The sequence below is a fragment of the Tamandua tetradactyla genome, chromosome 4 (assembly GCF_023851605.1).
Source record: "Tamandua tetradactyla isolate mTamTet1 chromosome 4, mTamTet1.pri, whole genome shotgun sequence".
Taxonomy (NCBI): Eukaryota; Metazoa; Chordata; class Mammalia; order Pilosa; family Myrmecophagidae; genus Tamandua; species Tamandua tetradactyla.
In genome coordinates this window covers 200,030,302-200,050,581 of record NC_135330.1, presented here as the reverse complement: position 1 = coordinate 200,050,581, position 20,280 = coordinate 200,030,302, and the positions used below count along the sequence as shown (strand labels likewise).

General features: G+C 36.6%; 1 protein-coding gene across 13 annotated transcripts in view; it reads right to left on the bottom strand.

Annotated features, from left to right (window-relative positions):
* Positions 1-20,280, bottom strand: part of NBEA (neurobeachin) — a 752,331-nt gene that overhangs the window by 302,026 nt on the left and 430,025 nt on the right. Inside the window, exon 1 of one of the 13 annotated variants that reach the window (XM_077159027.1) lies at positions 3,974-4,384. The exons of the other annotated variants lie outside the window; for them this stretch is intronic. The gene's annotated coding sequence lies outside the window, so the exon portion shown is untranslated. Of the gene's footprint in view, positions 1-3,973; positions 4,385-20,280 lie in introns of those variants that run through there. 13 annotated transcript variants of the gene reach the window in all.

Below are 20,280 nucleotides of genomic sequence, written 5' to 3'. Positions count from 1 at the left end.
AGGTAAAAAAGAAAATGTTTATTTTGTCTAAACAAGTTTTCTGTAGCACACTATCTAATTTAATGTCTAGTCAGCTAATTTAAAAAACCTAATTCAGCTTCATTTAAAATAGAACCTAAAATAAGGAATACAATCTTAACATTCTGTACAAATTAATGTTATGTTCAGAATATTTTGGGGAGAAAATGAAAGATGTTTGCAAAGTCCCCTGAGAGACTGAAAAATAGAACTATTAAACTTCCACACCTGGGGAAATCCTCACATTTTCTTACGCAAGAGGGATCCCAATTTAATACATCAACACCTCAATTTTGAGGCATGCCCTTATGAAATTTATTTCTATAATAGCAAACCGAACCTCTTTATGAGCCTAAGAGTCATTTGCAGAAAATCTCTGCAGTTACTCAAATGTGCTCTGTAAGCCAAAATTTGAATTTACCCCTAACATAGGACATGATTTCCAGGGGTATAAGCCTGGCCCTGGCATTGCAGGCCATAACTGGCTATGACATTGTGAAACAAAGGATGAACCAGCCCCTAGCATCGTGGATTAATGGATCAAAAAGAGGAAAAGAGATTTCAAATCAAGTCGAGAGGCCATTCTGGAGGTTACTCTTATGCAACTTTCAGCCAGATATTGCCAACTACTACAGTACGGCAACCTCTAATCAACAGTGTTTCTGGGAACACTGAAAGGTATCCTGTCTCTATTAAATTTTACTTATTAGGTTTGTTTTTCAGAGACAAATTAATTAATTAAAAGCTCCAGATTGTTCCAATGCCAGAGAAGCTCTGAAATCCAAAGAGAAATGCCGGACTCTCCAAGAAAACAACCAGTTTCATCTTTTCATTCCTTTGCCCTTGATGGCAATATCCCTTTTCAGCTTTGAGGCAGTTAAAAAGTCATCACCTAGATCTCCCTCCTCATTTTTGGGCCCTGTTCCGTAAAATTCTTAAACAGCTTTATTCGTAGAACTGTCTGAGCAAGGATACATCAGTCCGTTGGTGACACGCTACTCCGCCAACAAAAACATCAGTACCAGCCACTGTCCTGTGATAAAACATAGAGACAGCTCTATGCTCTTCTAATTGTTGCTTTATATATAATTATGTCCTGTTTTCCTTGTTTTCACTCATTGTGTATCCTCTATTTATTTTTGATTGGTCTTAGGAGAGCTTGACTATTTTACCACTCTTCTTTAAAGCTTAAACTTTGTCTTTGTTGACCCTCTCTACTATGTCTCATTTTTCTACTTCACTGATTTCTGTACTGCTATTTACTGTCAATTTCCTTCTACTTTGTAAAGGCTTAATTTGTTGTTTTCCTAACGTGGACATTCTTATTTGGTTTGGGCACTTACTTCATTAATTAAGGCATTTTGCTAGTATAGATTTTTTAAAATAGTAAAGTCCCAGATTTCTTGTATTCCACAAGTTTTGGTATATAAACAATATGTCCATTACTATTTACTCCCAATTATTTCTATCACTTGATTTTTTTAAAATGTTAAGTTATTTGGACATTTAAAACAATTCAGTAATGATGAACGTGAATTAATATACTTGTGCTCGTTTGAAACTGTTATGTACCCCAGAAAAGCAACATTCTTCTAATCCAGATTTGTGGGGGCAGACCTATTGTGGGTGGGAATTTTTTTTTAATTAAAAATTTTTTTTTAAACATAACAACATTCAAACACGAACATTCTTACCATATGATCATTCCATTCTTGGTATATAATCAAAACCTCACAATATCATCACCATGATAATTTCTTAGAACATCTGCATCAATTCAGAAAAATAATTGCCTTTTCACTTTCTTTGTGTCTCATTTGATGCAGAAACTTTTTAATTATGATGAATCCTAATTTATCTATTTTATTTTGGTTGTTTGCACTTTTAGTGACATATCTAAGAAAAGTGCTGTCTAATCTAAGGTCAAGAAGTTTCATTCTAAGGATTTTATAGTTGGAGCTTTTACATTTACATCTTTGAACCATTTTGAATTGAGATAGGCACACAGATTCATTCTTTTTCAAGTGACACCCAATTGTCCAAGCATCACTTTTTGAAAAGATTATTCTTTCTCCCATTGAATGGACGGGGCACCTTGCTGAAAATCAACTAACCATAAATGTATGGGTTATTTCTGGATTTTAAATTTAAACAGTTTAGCAGCTCCTCAAAAAGTTAAATATAAAATTACTATATGCCCCAGGAGTTTCACTTCAAGAATAAAAAAAAAGATGAAAACATGTTTACATGAAGATTTGTACAAGAAAATTCATAGCAGCATCACTCTTAATAAACATACAGTGGAAATGACTGAAATGTTTATCAATAAATGAAAGGTTAAGAAAAATGCTGCAGCCACACAGTGGAACAGAATTCAACTATAGAAAGGAATGAAGTACTATTACATGCTATGACATGACCTCTCAGTTCTTTTTTGTTGATCTCCATATCTATCCTTATGCCAGCACCAAACTGTCTTATTTATCATGACTTTGTAATAAGTTTTGAAATCAAGAAGTTTGAGTCTTCTAACAATTCTTTTTAAGATTGTTCAGGCTACTCCTTGTACCTTAAAATTCCACAGGAATTTTAGCCTGTTTGAAACTTTGATGCTGAATCTGTAGATCAATTCAGAGACTATTGCCATCCTAACAATATTCATTCAATACTGAGCATTCTGATTCATGAATAGATAATGACTTTGCATTTATTTGATCTTCGTTAACTTCTTTCAACCATGTTTTGCAGTTTTCAGTGTACAAGTCTTGCATTTCTTTGATTAAACTTTCTAAGTTTTTTTCTTATATCTTTTTGATACTAGTGTGAAAGAAACTGTGTTCTTATTTTGATTTTCAGAGCATTTTTATCATGAAATGGTATTAGATTTTGCCAAATGCTTTACTAGTATCTATTGAGATGATCCTGTTTGTTTTTTGCTCTCACTGTATAAATATGGTGTATTACCTTAATTGGTTTTTGTACACTGAATCAACCTTGCAATTCTGGACTACATCCCATCTGATTATGGTATAGAACCCTTTTTATATGCTGATGGACTCAGTTTGCAGTATTTTAAAGAGGATTCCTGCATCTATACTCTTAAGAGGTATTGGTTGATAGTGTTTCTTCTCTTGTGATGTCTTTAACTGGCTTTGGTGTCAGGGTAATACTGGCTCCACAGAAATCAGCTAGGAAGTGTTCCTTCATCTTCAATCGTATGGAAGAGTTTGAGGAAGATTAGTGTTAATGCTTCTGTAAATGTTTCACAGAATTCACCTAGGAAACAATCCGATCTTTGGCTTTTCTCTTTTTTTGGAAATTTTTTATTTCTTACAATTTCTTTCCTAGTCATAGGGTCCATTCAAGTCAGTTCTGGTAATGTGTGCACTCCAAGGCATTGATGCCTTTCACTAAGGTCCTCTAACTTGTTGGCATGCATTTGTCCATAACATACCCTTATAATTATTTTTATTTCTGCAAGGTTGATAGTATGTCCCCACTTTTGTTTATGATTTAATTATTTGCATCTTCTCTCTTTTTTATCTTGGTTAATCCATCTGGCTAAAGGTTTGTCAATGTTGTTGACATATTCAAAGAACCAAATTTGGTTTGATTTTGTTTCTCTTATTATCAATTTATTTCCAATCTATTCATTATTATTTCCTTCCTTTTGCTTGCAATGGATTTAGTTTGCTTTTCTTTATCTGGTTTCTTAACTTAGAAAGTTAGGTTACAGCTTTGAGATTTTTTCCTATTTTTTAAGGTAGGTATTTACAGCTAGAAATTTCCCTCAGAGAACAGCTTGGGCTGCATGTCATAAGTTGTGGCATATTGTGCTTTTGTTTTCATTCTCCTCAAAGTATTTTTTAATATCCATTGTGTTTTACTTTCCTTGGCTGCTCAAGCAAATACCATGAAATGGGTTTGCTTAAATAATGGGAATTTATTGGCTCACAGTTTTGAGGTTAGGAACAGTCCTAATCAAGGCATCATCAAGACAGTGCTTTCTTCCCAAAGACTGGTGTTCTGGGGCTGGCGGTCAGGAACCCTTGCTCTTTGTCTCTTCTGTCACATGGCAACCTCTCCATTCTCTTCCAGGTTCCACTTTTGCTCGGATTCTATCTGTTCCCCTGTGGCTTTCTCTCTGTCTGAATTTCATTCTGCTTGTCAAGGATATCAACAATAGGATTACCACCCATCCTGATTGAACTGGGCCACATCATAACTGTAGTTACATCATCAAAAGGTCCTACTTACAAAAAGGGTTCACACCCACAGGAATAGATAAAGTTTAAGAACATGTTTTTCTGGGGTTCACATATACAAAACAATACAACCACTTTTTGTTTTAATTCACTGCTCATTTAGAAGTGAATTAAAATCAATATCTATATATTTGTGAATTTGTCAAATTTCCTTTCGTTATTGATTCTTCATTTTATCCCACTATGATAGAAGGAGATAGTTTCTATGATCTCAGTCTTTAAAAATTTGTTGAGACTTGGTTTGTGACCTAACAAATGGTCTTTCCTGAAGAATGTTCCATGTGCACTTGAGTGTGTATTCTGCCACTGTGTGGTAGGATGTTCTGTTGATGTTTATTAGGTCCATTTAGTACAGAGTGTTGCTCAAGTCTTCTACTTCCATGCTGTGTTTTTGTATAGTTATCTGTCCATTATTGCAAGTTGAATTTTCTATGCCTCCCATCAATTCTGTCAGTTTCTGCTTCATATATTCTGGGGCTCTGTTAATATGCGTGTGTGCATTTTCATATATAAATATATAGATGTGTGGTAATAATTGTTGCATCTCAGTAACAGATTGTTCTTTTATCATTATAATGTATTATTTGTCTTTAGTATTTTTGTCAAGTCTATTTTGTTTACCCTAACATATCCACTCCAGTGCTCTTTTGAGTTCTCTTTGCATGGGATATACAAGTAAGAGATGGGAGTATCTTCTTAACCTAGATTTATGATTCTTTTTGCAATGACCTTTTAAATCAGATTGGAAAAAGGAGTTACAAAGATACATTCATGTCTTTCATATTTACCTATGCAACTAACTTCCTCCATGTTCCCCATTTCTTGTATTGGTCTGAGTTTTTGCCCACTGTCCTTTCCTTTCAGCCTGAAGGACTCTCTTTGGCATTTCTGGAAAGGCAGATTTACTAGTGACAGACTCCCCCGTGCCTTCATCTTGGCAAGACTTACTTCTCCTTCATTTTTAAAGGATAGTTTTGCAGAATACAGAATCCTTGATTGACAGTTCTTTTTCTTACAGCACATTGAATATGTCATCCTACTGCCTTATGGACCCCATGGTTTCTTATTCTTATTGAGGACCCCTTGTTTATGATGAGTTGCCTTTTTTCTTGCTTCTTAAGATGCTCTCTTTGTCTATTTCTTTCAACAGTTTATCTATCATGTGTTCCTCACATCAGATAATATCAATTGACATATCTTCAAGTTACATCAGAAAGAGTATTTCTTCTGTTGCCTTTTTAAAATTTTAAAATTTCAGTTATTTTTCAACTTCAAAAACTTCTATTTGGTTTTTTCTTTTTTTTTTTTTAAAAGTTAAACATTCTTTATTTGATATTATAAATAAAGCACACCAAAATGACTTTTACTATTTAAAAGGCAACACTCCGGATACAGGGAATTTTAATTAGGTTGACAGAGTTAAGGCCAAAAAGATAGGGTGGTCATAGCTATCTTCAGTCCAAATTCACACAGGTTGATTAAAAGCAACTGAAATATAGGTAAGACTTGCTCTGTTGTATGAGATAGTGAAGGAAATTACTTAATATTTAAATATATTCATACAATCAATTACATAAATCAAAAGCTATATGTAAAACCAATCTCCCTGTAGGTTGTGAGTTGTTATTCACCATCTGTGTGAAAAGTTGAACATTACTAATCCAATATAGCATCAAGTCCAATCATATCTTTAAAAGGGGAAAATAATGACACTTGATGAACCACAATTACTATCACAATTCAAAAACATTGATTATAAAATGAAGCTACAAGGCAATCTCATTTAATTCAGTACTGTTCAAGAAAAATACTCTATCAACCATTCATGCCTGAATTGTGGTCAGATCAATTTAAATACGGTAAAAGAAGTTAGAAGACATTTGCAATAAATAAGGCCCACTCTAACTCAAAGCGGCTTTTTTGATATAAGTTCTCAAGTCGTCCTTTATGCTTTCTTAATGCAGCAATGGTCATTTTTGTTTCAGGGATGTCCTTGTAGGATTCTCCAAATACTCTTTCAGTTTCTCCTCTCCCCACGTGATGGCTGTGCTCTTGTTGGCCTCTATGTAAGAGAATCCCAGGGAATGACTGGTCTGCTCAAACACACTATGCACATTTGGCTCAGTCTTGTACTTGCCTTCATTTTCCATAGCACTGGGCACACTTTTGAACAAAAATCTTCTTGCTCTTCTCAACATCCCCCATTTTGAATTCCCATTCTTGTCATGTGTGACACAAAGGGTCCCAATCAGAACCTGGATGTCCTGCTACGTGGTTACTTCTTATAATTCCTCTATCTATTGATATTCTCAATCCGGTGAAACATTGTTTACACACTTTCCCTTAATTCTTTAGACATACTTTCCTTTAACCATTTTGAAACCCTTGAAACAGTTGATTTGAAGTCTTTGTCTAGAAAATCCAATATCAGAGCTTCTTTAAGTTTCTACTGATTTCTTTTTATTTCCCCCTGTGTATAGACTATTCTTTGTTTCTTTGCATGACTTGTATTTTTTGCTGAACACTGTTTATCTTAAGTAATAATTCAGCAACTCTGGAAATCATATTCTCTTCATTCCCCAGGATTTACTGATGTTGCTGTTTCTAGTTTCTTTAGCAACTTTCCTTAATTAATTCTATGAAGTCTGTATTCTTTGTTATGTGGGTCCTCTAAAGTACCTGTTCTTTTAACTCTATCGTTGTGACGATGAGCCAATAGGAATGGAATCAAACTCTTTCTTGCTTTTCCGCTTTTCCGAGGTGCTCTTAGTGTTTGCTGGGGCACACCTTCAACATTCAGTGGAGACAGTTTTTTAACCCCTGCCTTTGGTTTTCATTCCTGCTTCCATGAGCCTCGGGTGAACAAGAGGTGAGAGCTCAGGGTCTTTCCAGAGCACATACACAGCCTTGAACATGTGTGTACCCTTCAAGATTCCCAGAAACAAGCCAGAGCCTTTCAAAGCCCTTAGATCCATCTTGTACCCAGTCTTCATTCCCAAACTTTTCAGTTAAGCTACTGGCTGCCCTAACTGTTATCTATGACCTCAGGAAGCTGCACCTTAAAACAGTAACATGTTCCATAATATTCCACAAATACCTCCTAGAGAGCAGCTTTATTCAGTACTAGTCCTGTAGCTACTTAGAAGAAATAAAGACAAACATTCCAAGCCCCTCTTTGAGGGAACCACAAAACATGTTAGAACAAACAATTAACTACAATTGTTGCACATAAAATCTGTTCTTCTCTTCCCAATTTGGAATTTTGAATATGGGCTGTTATTTTCACAGTTTCTGTTTCCACTTCCTTTGGGAAGGGGAGCAGGAGATGTAACTGGGGTAAGTTAAAATCCACAAACTTTGTTGTCTTTATAGAAAATCAGTCTTTTGTTTGTTCTGAATAAGCATCTCCTGTGTGGTCACAAGTCTTTGATTAATTTCCACAGTTTCACAAAAAGTTTATCTTGACAGTTTATGCCCATTTTTTTCATTGATCTCATAGAGGACTGGAATTCAGATTCCTAACTCCAACATTTCCCCCCATAATTTCTGAAAGACATTTTTGCTGAATATATACAGAGATTTTTTTTTCCTCAATAATTTCAGGCATTATATGACTTCAATCAGCTTCCACTGCTGTCTATCAATCCCTTCTCTCTGGTTGCTTTTCTCTCTTTAACTGTGGTGTTCTTCAGGCTAACTACAATGCCTTTAGCATAACTTTCTTTTTATTGATCCTCCTTGAGGCTCACTGCAATTTTTGAATATTTGTATTCGTGTTCTTAATCAGTTCTGGAAATTCATAATTATCTTTAAAAATATTTCATCTCCTAAACTATGTATTCTTTTCTTCTTCAACTCTAATGATCTATATGTTACACTTTCTCATTCTTTCTCATTTATTCTTAACAGCATTTTCATCTATTTACCTCTCTGTATTGTGGATAAAGTCATTTTGATATACGTTCCAATGCACTAGTTTTCTCTTCAACTCTGTCTAGTATTGACTCATCAATCTGCTGATTTTCCATAACAAAATTTTTAATTCCAACTTTTCCCAAATCTTCCAGTTAATTCTTGAAGGTCTCATTTTATTCATTCAACAGTTTGCTATTTTATGTTCTGTACTTCACAACTCCAATCTTCGCAGTCCTTGGAGATCTAAATCTCCCCCCTTCCGTCATTAATTCTCATGCAGAGTGACATTCATTCTCATGTACTTAAGTCAATCTTTGGTTGCCATTTCTGGTCTTGATCAGCTGAAGTCCTACAGCCCTGACCTGGGTTTTCACCATGCTGAGTTTGCTTTATTTCTTCTGATATCAGAGAGGTTCCACTACAACCCTGTCAGCCCATAGGAGGATCCTGGCTTAGCCTGAAAGCTCCAGGTTAGATTTTCTACTTTGTTTCTGGCCAAGGAACACTGAGTCACCTATGTGGCTATAGGAGAAGTTCTAGTTCACTTTTTAATTCATGGATATGTGGCTTTAAAATCATCCCATACTGAACTGACCACCAAGTCTGTTGTTGTGCTGGTTAGAAAGGATTTATGTATCCTAGAAAAGCCATGTTTTAATCCTAATCTCATTTTGCAAAGGCAGCTGTTTCTTCTAATCCCTATTCAGCACTACAGGTTGGAAACTTGATTAAGTTATCTCCACGGAGATGTGACTTACCCAACTGTGGGTATTAACTTTTGAATAGAGAGAGAGATGATTCCACCCATTCCAGGTGGGTCTTGACTACTTTACTGGAATCCTTTAAAAGAGGAAGCATTTTGGAGAAAGCTAGAGAATGACCAGAGTAGCAGAGATATGAGAACTACAGAGTCCACCAGTCAGCAAGCTTTAGAGATGAAGGAGAATACCTATGGGGGAGCTTCATGAAGAAAGAGGCCTAGAAAGGAAGCTAGCAGACGTTGCCATGTTCACCACATGCCTTTCCAGTTGAGAGAGAAATCCTGAATGTCATCGGCCTTTCTTCAGTGAAGGTAACCTCCTCCTGTTGGTGCCTTAATTTGGACATTTTTAGACTTACTTTAATTGGGACATTTTCTTGGCCTTAGAACTGTAAACTAGTAACTTATCAAATTCCCCCTTTTTGAAAGCCATTCTAGTTCTGGTATAATGCATTCCGGCAGTTAGCAAACTAGAACAATTGCACTGCTTTAATATATTTTTATGCTTACTCCTTTCCACTAATGCTGCCTTAGTTTAAGTCTTTAATTATATCTCTTCTGGATTAATATAGCCACTAATTTTCTGACTCCCTTAATTCTTCCATCCTTCCAATATCATTTTTACTTTGCCATCAATGGTATCTACGCTTAAATTTCTTAAATGTCGAGACTTCCTGGAAGATGGCGGCTTAGTAAGACGCGCGGATCTTAGTTTCTTCTCCAGGACACCTACTAGGGGAGTAGAAACGATACAGAAAGCGCCCAAAGCCACAACAGAGATAAAAAAGGCAGCGTACCCCATCCTGGAACGGCTGGCTGGCTGAGAGAAGCAGCTCGGGTGAGATTGCCGAGGCGCGCGGGCCTTACCGGGCGGGGTGGCAAGCGGCCGGAGTTACTCCCTTCCCCCTTCCCGGGCCGGCTGGGAGAATTGGAGAGGCGGTCCCCTGAAACAAAGACGGCTGGCGCCCACACCACGCGCAGCCCCCGGACCAACTGAGAGAATTGGATCGGAAACCCCCAGGCCGCGGAGAACGGTGACGGGTGGGGGAGGCCCCTTCCAAACCCGTGACTCCCGGGGAACGTGCACTCTCTCGGGCGGGCCGCTGCCGCTGGCGCCCTCCCGCCACGCTTGTTGCCCAGGGCCGACTGGGAAGTTCGGACGGGCTCTTTCCCTGGCTGCGGCGACCAGCAGCCCTCCCTGCGTTCGGACCCCGGGCCGGCTCAAGCCGTTTCGGCTGGCGAACCCCCCGGACGGCGAGAGTTTTCCAAAGTTTAAGGTCCCACAGCACCTTTTACTGGTGGGACCCGCAGACAAACGTGTGCCACGAGCGCCACCTACTGGGCAGGATAAGAAAAACAGAACCCAGAGATTTCACAGAAAAATATTACAACCTTGCTGGGTCCAACACCAAGAAAAATCTGAATAAATGCCCAGACGCCAGCAGCAGAAGATAACTGTCCACGCTCAAAAGATTGAGAATATGGCCCAGTCAAAGGAACAAACCAATAGCTCAAATGAGACACAAGAGCTGAGACAACTAATCCTGAATATACGAACAGAAATGGAAAACCTCTTCAAAAATGAAATCAATAAATTGAGGGAGGACATGAAGAGGACATGGGCTGAACATAAAGAAGAAATAGAAAAACTGAAAAAACAAATCGCAAAACTTATGGAAGTGAAGGATAAAGTAGCAAACATAGAAAAAATAATGGATAGCTACAATGATAGATTTAAAGAGACAGAAGATAGAATTAGTGATTTGGAGGATGGAACATCTGAATCCCAAAAAGAAACAGAAACTATCGGGAAAAGAATGGAAAAATTTGAACAGGGTATCAGGGAACTCAAGGACAATATGAACCGCACAAATATACGTGTTGTGGGTGTCCCAGAAGGAGAAGAGAAGGGAAAAGGAGGAGAAAAACTAATGGAAGAAATTTTCACTGAAAATTTCCCAACTCTTATGAAAGACCTAAAATTACAGATCCAAGAAGTGCAGCGCACCCCAAAGAGATTAGACCCAAATAGGCGTTCTCCAAGACACTTACTAGTTAGAATGTCAGAGGTCAAAGAGAAAGAGAAGATCTTGAAAGCAGCAAGAGAAAAACAATCCATTACATACAAGGGAAACCCAATAAGACTTTGTGTAGATTTCTCAGCAGAAACCATGGAAGCTAGAAGACAGTGGGATGATATATTTAAAATACTAAAAGAGAAAAACTGCCAACCAAGACTCCTATATCCAGCAAAATTATCCTTCAAAAATGAGGGAGAAATTAAAACATTCTCAGACAAAAAGTCACTGAAAGAATTTGTGACCAAGAGACCAGCTCTGCAAGAAATACTAAAGGGAGCACTAGAGTCAGATACAAAAAGACAGAAGAGAGAGATATGGAAAAGAGTGTAGAAAGAAGGAAAATCAGATGTGATATATATAATACAAAAGGCAAAATGTTAGAGGAAAATATTATCCAAACAGTAATAACACTAAATGTCAATGGACTGAATTCCCCAATCAAAAGACATAGATTGGCAGAATGGATTACAAAACAGGATCCTTCTATATGCTGTCTACAGGAAACACATCTTAGACCCAAAGATAAACACAGGTTGAAAGTGAAAGGTTGGGAAAAGATATTTAATGCAAATAACAACCAGAAAAGAGCAGGAGTGGCTATACTAATATCCAACAAATTAGACTTCAAATGTAAAACAGTTAAAAGAGACAAAGAAGGACACTATATACTAATAAAAGGAACAATTAAACAAGAAGACATAACAATCATAAATATTTACGCACCGAATCAGAATGCCCCAAAATACGTGAGGAATATACTGCAAACACTGAAAAGGGAAATAGACTCATATACCATAATAGTTGGAGACTTCAACTCACCACTCTCATCAAGGGAAAGAACATCTAGACAGAGGATCAACAAAGAAATAGAGAATCTGAATATTACTATAAATGAACTAGACTTAATAGACATTTATAGGACATTACATCCCACAACAGCAGGATACACCTTTTTCTCAAGTGCTCATGGATCATTCTCAAAGATAGACCATATGCTGGGTCACAAAGCAAGTCTTAACAAATTTAAAAAGATTGAAATCTTACACAACACTTTCTCGGACCATAAAGGAATGATGTTGGAAATCAATAATAGGCAGAGTGCCAGAAAATTCACAAATACGTGGAGGCTCAACAACACACTCCTAAACAACGACTGGGTCAAAGAAGAAATTGCAAGAGAAATTAGCAAATACCTCGAGGCGAATGAAAATGAAAACACAACATATCAAAACTTATGGGACGCAGCAAAGGCAGTGCTAAGAGGGAAATTTATTGCTCTAAATGCCTATATCAGAAAAGAAGAAAAGGCAAAAATTCAGGAATTAACTATCCATTTGGAAGAACTGGAGAAAGAACAGCAAGCTAACCCCAAAGCAAGCAAAAGGAAAGAAATAACAAAGATTAGAGCACAAATAAATGAAATTGAAAACATGAAAACAATAGAGAAAATCAATAAGGCCAGAAGTTGGTTCTATGAGAAAATCAATAAGATTGATGGGCCCTTAGCAAGATTGACAAAAAGAAGAAGAGAGAGGATGCAAATAAATAAGATCAGAAATGGAAGAGGAGACATAACTACTGACCTCACAGAAATAAAGGAGGTAATAACAGGATACTATGAACAACTTTACGCTAATAAATACAACAATTTAGAGGAAATGGACGGGTTCCTGGAAAGACATGAACAACCAACTTTGACTCAAGAAGACATAGATGACCTCAACAAACCAATCACAAATAAAGAAATTGAATTAGTCATTCAAAAGCTTCCTAAAAAGAAAAGTCCAGGACCAGATGGCTTCACATGTGAATTCTACCAAACGTTCCAGAAAGAATTAGTACCAATTCTCTTCAAACTCTTCAAAAAAATCGAAGTGGAGGGAAAACTACCTAATTCATTCTATGAAGCCAACATCACCCTCATACCAAAACCAGGCAAAGATATTACAAAAAAAGAAAACTACAGACCAATCTCTCTAATGAATACAGATGCAAAAATCCTCAATAAAATTCTAGCAAATCGTATCCAACAACACATTAAAAGAATTATACATCATGACCAAGTAGGATTCATCCCAGGTATGCAAGGATGGTTCAACATAAGAAAATCAATTAATGTAATACACCATATCAACAAATCAAAGCAGAAAAATCACATGATCATCTCAATTGATGCAGAGAAGGCATTCGACAAGATTCAACATCCTTTCCTGTTGAAAACACTTCAAAAGATAGGAATACAAGGGAACTTCCTTAAAATGATAGAGGGAATATATGAAAAACCCACAGCTAATATCATCCTCAATGGGGAAAAATTGAAAACTTTCCCCCTAAGATCAGGAACAAGACAAGGATGCCCACTATCACCACTATTATTCAACATTGTGTTGGAGGTTCTAGCCAGAGCAATTAGACAAGAAAAAGAAATACAAGGCATCAAAATTGGAAAGGAAGAAGTAAAACTATCACTGTTTGCAGACGATATGATACTGTACGTCGAAAACCCGGAAAAATCCACAACAAAACTACTAGAGCTAATAAATGAGTACAGCAAAGTAGCAGGTTACAAGATCAACATTCAAAAATCTGTAGCATTTCTATACACTAGTAAGGAACAAGCTGAGGGGGAAATCAAGAAACGAATCCCATTCACAATTGCAACTAAAAGAATAAAATACCTAGGAATAAATTTAACTAAAGAGACAAAAAACCTATATAAAGAAAACTACAAAAAACTGCTAAAAGAAATCACAGAAGACCTAAATAGATGGAAGGGCATACCGTGTTCATGGATTGGAAGACTAAATATAGTTAAGATGTCAATCCTACCTAAATTGATTTACAGATTCAATGCAATACCAATCAAAATCCCAACAACTTATTTTTCAGAAATAGAAAAACCAATAAGCAAATTTATCTGGAAGGGCAGGGTGCCCCGAATTGCTAAAAACATCTTGAGGAAAAAAAACGAAGCTGGAGGTCTCGCGCTGCCTGACTTTAAGGCATATTATGAAGCCACAGTGGTCAAAACAGCATGGTATTGGCATAAAGATAGATATATCGACCAATGGAATCGAATAGAGTGCTCAGATATAGACCCTCTCATCTATGGACATTTGATCTTTGATAAGGCAGTCAAGCCAACTCACCTGGGACAGAACAGTCTCTTCAATAAATGGTGCCTAGAGAACTGGATATCCATATGCAAAAGAATGAAAGAAGACCCATCTCTCACACCCTATACAAAAGTTAACTCAAAATGGATCAAAGATCTAAACATTAGGTCTAAGACCATAAAACAGTTAGAGGAAAATGTAGGGAGATATCTTATGGATCTTACAACTGGAGGCGGTTTTATGGACCTTAAACCTAAAGCAAGAGCACTGAAGAAGGAAATAAATAAATGGGAACTCCTCAAAATTAAACACTTTTGTGCATCAAAGAACTTCATCAAGAAAGTAGAAAGACAGCCTTCACAATGGGAGACAATATTTGGAAATGATATATCAGATAAAGGTCTAGTATCCAGAATTTATAAAGAGATTGTTCATCTCAACAACAAAAAGACAGCCAACCCAATTACAAAATGGGAAAAAGACTTGAACAGACACCTCTCAGAAGAGGAAATACGGATGGCCAAGAGGCACATGAAGAGATGCTCAATGTCCCTGGCCATTAGAGAAATGCAAATCAAAACCACAATGAGATATCATCTCACACCCACCAGAATGGCCATTATCAACAAAACAGAAAATGACAAGTGCTGGAGAGGATGCGGAGAAAGAGGCACACTTATCCACTGTTGGTGGGAATGTCAAAGGGTGCAACCACTGTGGAAGGCAGTTTGGCGGTTCCTCAAAAAGCTGAATATAGAATTGCCATACGACCCAGCAATACCATTGCTAGGTATCTACTCAAAGGACTTAAGAGCAAAGACACAAACGGACATTTGCACACCAATGTTTATAGCAGCATTATTTACAATTGCAAAGAGATGGAAACAGCCAAAATCTCCATCAACAGAAGAGTGGCTAAACAAACTGTGGTATATACATACGATGGAATATTATGCAGCTTTAAGACAAGATAAACTTATGAACCATGTAATAACATGGATGGACCTAGAGAATATTATGCTGAGTGAATCCAGCCAAAAACTAAAGGACAAATACTGTATGGTCCCACTGATGTGAACGGACATTCGAGAATAAACTTGAAATATGTCATTGGTAACAGAGTTCAGCAGGAGTTAGAAACAGGGTAAGACAATGGGTAATTGAAGCTGAAGGGATACAGACTGTGCAACAGGACTAGATACAAAAACTCAAAAATGGACAGCACAATAATACCCAATTGTAAAGTAATCATGTTAAAACACTGAATGAAGCTGCATCTGAGCTATAGGTTTTTGTTTTGTTTTGTGTTGTTTTGTTTTGATTTTACTATTATTACTTTTATTTTTTCTCTATATTAACATTCTATATCTTTTTCGGTTATGTTGCTAGTTCTTCTAAACTAATGCAAATGTACTAAGAAATGATGATCATGCAGCTATGTGATGATGTTAAGAATTAATGATTGCATGTGTAGAATGGTATGATCTCTAAATGTTGGGTTAATTTCTTTTTTTCTGTTAATTAAAAAAAAAAAAAGAGAAGGGATAATTGGAGATGAAGGGATACAGACTGTACAACGGGACTGGATATAAAAACTCAGAAATGGACAGCACAATACTACCCAATTGTAATGCAATTATGTTAAAACACTGAATGAAGCTGCATGTGAGGTATAGGTTTTTTGTTTTTGTTTTTTTGTTTTTTTTTCTTTCTATTATTGTTTTAATTCTTATTCTGTTGTCTTTTTATTTCTTTTTCTAAATCGATGCAAATGTACTAAGAAATGATGAATATGCAACTATGTGATGTTATTAAGAATTACTGATTGTACATGTACATTGAAATGATTTCTAATTGTTTTGTTAATTCTTTTTTTAATTAATAAAAAAAAAAAAATTTCTTAAATGTCTATCCATACTCTAAAAGATAACATTCAAACTTCTTATCATGATGTACAGATACCTGTCTACATCTCCAACCTTAACTGTTGCCACTTAAACATACTTATTCTGTCCTATAAAATCCTATTTGTAGTTCCTTTAATGAGGCACACTACTTCAAGATCTTCATATGTGGTATATCCTCTTCCTGTAACTTCTGCCACTCTCTCCCTCCACCCAATCGAGTAAAGAAAAGTTCTCTCCATTGCTCAGATGTTCTGGACATTGTAGCACATATCTCATTGTCTTATAGGGTTTTCTTTCCTTCTTTTAACAAGTCTCTTTCTCTTTTAGACTATGACATCCAGTAAATGAAGTTAAAACATGGGATTCATCTCTGTATCCAACATGATTATCAGGGTACCTGTTATGAAGCATGAACTCAGAATATACAGCTAAATCAATAAATAGCTGAATGAATACAAGAAAATATCATGTGGAAAGGGGGGTTAAAGAAGAAATAAATCTTAGATGATAAAATAGTTTTTTAATAAGTATAAAATTCTTTGATATATTTAGCATGCAGGAAATTAGATAAGTAAAAACATCAGCGATCTTAGGAATATCTATTTCAGAACATTTTCCTGTCCGCAGTGTCTATACACTTAGGATGTGAATAAAGCACTCACCTCTAAATGCAAGTTTATTTTTCAAAGGAAATGGACAGAGAAAACATTTTTTTTCAAGTCTATTCATTCCTGCTCTAATAAAAGAATCATCATGGATACTGAGAAAAAAGTCAGGACACAAAAGCATTCTATTTCAAATAAGACAGGTGTCAGCAAAGGATTTCTGATATTCTATAATTATCCAATGCTATGTAGTTTATAATTTAAATTGGTAGCCTCTGACCTGAGACTCTGTGATGCTAAATTTTAAATATAATTAATTTATATAATTCATTGAAAGAAAATAAATGACTAGAAAAGGCAATAGGAGAGGTTAGACAAATTAGCCACTCACCATCCATAATGGATGAGGGTAGAGAATGCAGAAATAAGTTTCTACCCAGGTCGACTGTTTACCGGCATTATGTCCTTGGAGAAATTATTTTCCCTGTATTTGAATGTGGTTTCTCATTAGAAAATAGACACACAGGATTCAGATATACTATAAACTGGTGACAAGAGTGTATGCATGAAAGGTATGATTTGATTTCAAGATCCTGGTTTATTTAGTCAAGAAGAAAGATTTGTATTCAAAGCGGGGTGGCCCAATCACAGGCACAACAGCCCATGCTGCATCCTCTGGTCCTGGAACCTCAGAAGGCAGACAGAGGGGTTCTGTGCATGCTGCAAGGTAGCATCTTGTCAGATGTGAGAGGCTCAGTTTTTTCCTGTGCTTCATTCCGTTAATGGCTGGAATTACAAAACATAAACTTTTTGTTTTATAAAACATGGACAAGCTTGGTGCTCCACGGGTACCAAGCAGACCCTGCCTAGGGAGAACAGGAGAGAGGCAATCAGTTGCCTCTGAGTAGTGTTCCTCTCTGGAAACTTCCTTGATGTCCAAGAGAGTACATTTTCTCCCAGGGGTTAAAACGATTACCTTGTAGGCCTGTTATGAGGAGCCAGTCAGAGAAATATGCAAAGTCTTTGAAAATACTAAGTACTCTTGATGGCAGTTCGCTTTCCTAAAAGGTATGTCTGATATTCTGGCCCTGCTCTTGTTCATGAGAAGGGAAGAGAAGAAATGGCAGATCTTGATATTAACTACTGGAGTTGCCAATCAGGTCACACAGGGAGTTCGATGAGACTCTGAACATGAATACCCTGGATATGTAATTTGGTGCACTAGTTACACACTGTTATTACTAATCAAATACTTTTTGGAAGCATAACTCAATTTACTGAAATTCATGAGTTGAAAGCTAAGAATATGAGAAAGCTGAGATATAGTGGTGATCTGCAGCAGATTATTCCAAGCCCGACTACTGGTGCAGAGGAATGGAAGCTGGAAAAACACAGGCACTGGAAACTTAGAATATCTCTCCCTATAAGGGTGAGAGAAAAAAATATATTGGCTAACAAGCTCATCCCTTAAAACAGTAAATGATTCTCAGAGGGTAAAATCTATCAATTACTCATGTTTTTGGGTCAATTACTTACATGTAAATCTATTATAAAAGACAGTATCAGACCCATACTTGTATAGAATAGATCCACCAAGGGAACTGGAAATTTGATTGGGTGAGAAGTAGAGAGAAGGAAGAAAAACCTAAAGGATAAATGCGGAGCTTGAGATTCTTTAAAGTGAGGGCAAGTGAGAGGGAACTTGATATCCTGACTTAGGAGAGAGAGAAGGCATTAAAAAGAGAAGGTGGGCTGAGGAGAGGGAACTAGCATTGGTTGAAGAACACTCCTTCCCCTACCCTCAATCTAATTAACTGTTGTGAGCAAGCAGTGAGAACTAGGTAACTAAGCTAGATTCTCAGATTAGTACTTAACTGGTATCACTTTTATCTATGGCTTCAAATAAACCTAATAACTTCAAATACACAAAAGCAGAATATATTAATCTGCAGTGAACCAAAACAGTTCCTATGCTTCTTACAGCAGGATGGCAAACATGTCTTAGATGATAGCTGCATTTATGCAGCCACTTATGAGGAAAGACAGGCATCATTCCATGAGGCTGTATGATCAGTGAATGGAGGGCAGTGGCTGTCAAACAGTGGTGTTCATTAAAGGTCATGATTACTTCGAGAACACATTAAAAGGTTTGTGTCCAAGCCCCACCCAGAGATTCTGAGTGCACAAGTACAAAGTGAGACCCTGGTATCTATTTGTTTTATAAGCAGTACCTGTGATACTGATGCATGCAGAAATGTGAGGACCCTAAATTAACAGCGTAAAGTCTGGGATTGGATTTCTCAATTAGCTTCAGTCAGTAGCATGGTCACAAAATCTGACCCTCAGCTAACAAGCTCAGAAATGGCATTACCAGAAACATTAGAGTGTGCACATGTCTGATGTTAGCTTTGGGTCATCGGCTAGGGTATGTCCCCAAGTCCTCTACTACCATTTTTCAGCACACTACACAAAAGGAAAGAAAGACTCTTCCATTTTAGGGTACACATGCAGAGTAACCTACTCTGAGTCTCCAGGCCAGAATGGTCAATTGACCTCAGTGCACCTCCTTTTCCGTATTCCAGTGGCCGTGGGTACTTACTTGGCTGTTGACTCTTCCTCTACCTATTTCCAACAAGCTAATGCCCTTAAGGAGGATTTAGATAACTCACTCACTTTAGAAAGCACTGCTCTCAGAACAAAAGCCCAGGAACATCAACTAGAACAGGTTTCAAACCATGGTACAAAGCAGACCACAAGAAATAGATATTACATCATAATCCTATACACTCACCCAAATGTTTGAGCAAACAATATGTAAGTTAAGTTCACTGTTTTTCTTGCATTGCGCCAGAAATGAAGAAAGTTAGACACAGGGATAAAGAATTGTATTGAAGCCTTCTTTATAACTATTTGTATTGCTTTTTTTTAAAAAAAGGAGAAACTACTATGTAAACATCCCAGACTCTTTTTTGATATAGACATAAAGGTTGTAAAACCCTATTAACATTAAAGAATTAAGAAAATCACTGAACGCCATTTAAAAGCCAGGAAAACTTTGACTTTGAAAAATACACAGCTCAAAAACAGATTAAGATTTTTACAAATAAAATTATGTCAATATTTGTTTTATTCAATAATGAAAAACAAAAAGGTATTTTTTGTTCTAAATCTTAATTTTCACTCACAAACCAGGCCTGCTTTTTAATCCCATCCAGTGGGCCTGCTGATGCTGAGGTCCCATCTCTTATAAGAGGTTTCTCCAATCATTACGGCCCAGTGGAACATTCCCTCTTCCACTTCTGAACTACTTACAGTTTTTCTATTATTCATTTTCCACTTAATCACGTACTGCCGAAGGCATTTTTCAAATGCTTATTTTTTATGCAAACAAATCCTAGCACCTCCATTTATAAGTACATTGAGGACTACATGCAAAACGTAATTGTATTTATATCCCTGCTAAATAAACACAAACAGTTATTTAGGCTTTTGTTGTTTTTTTTTCATATTGCAGATTCATAAGTGTTAAGAATTTCAAGAATACCTACTTATACATCTTTTTATCTTTATGACTAGAAAACAGTAACTTTTCTTCACACTTTTCCAGCTTGGA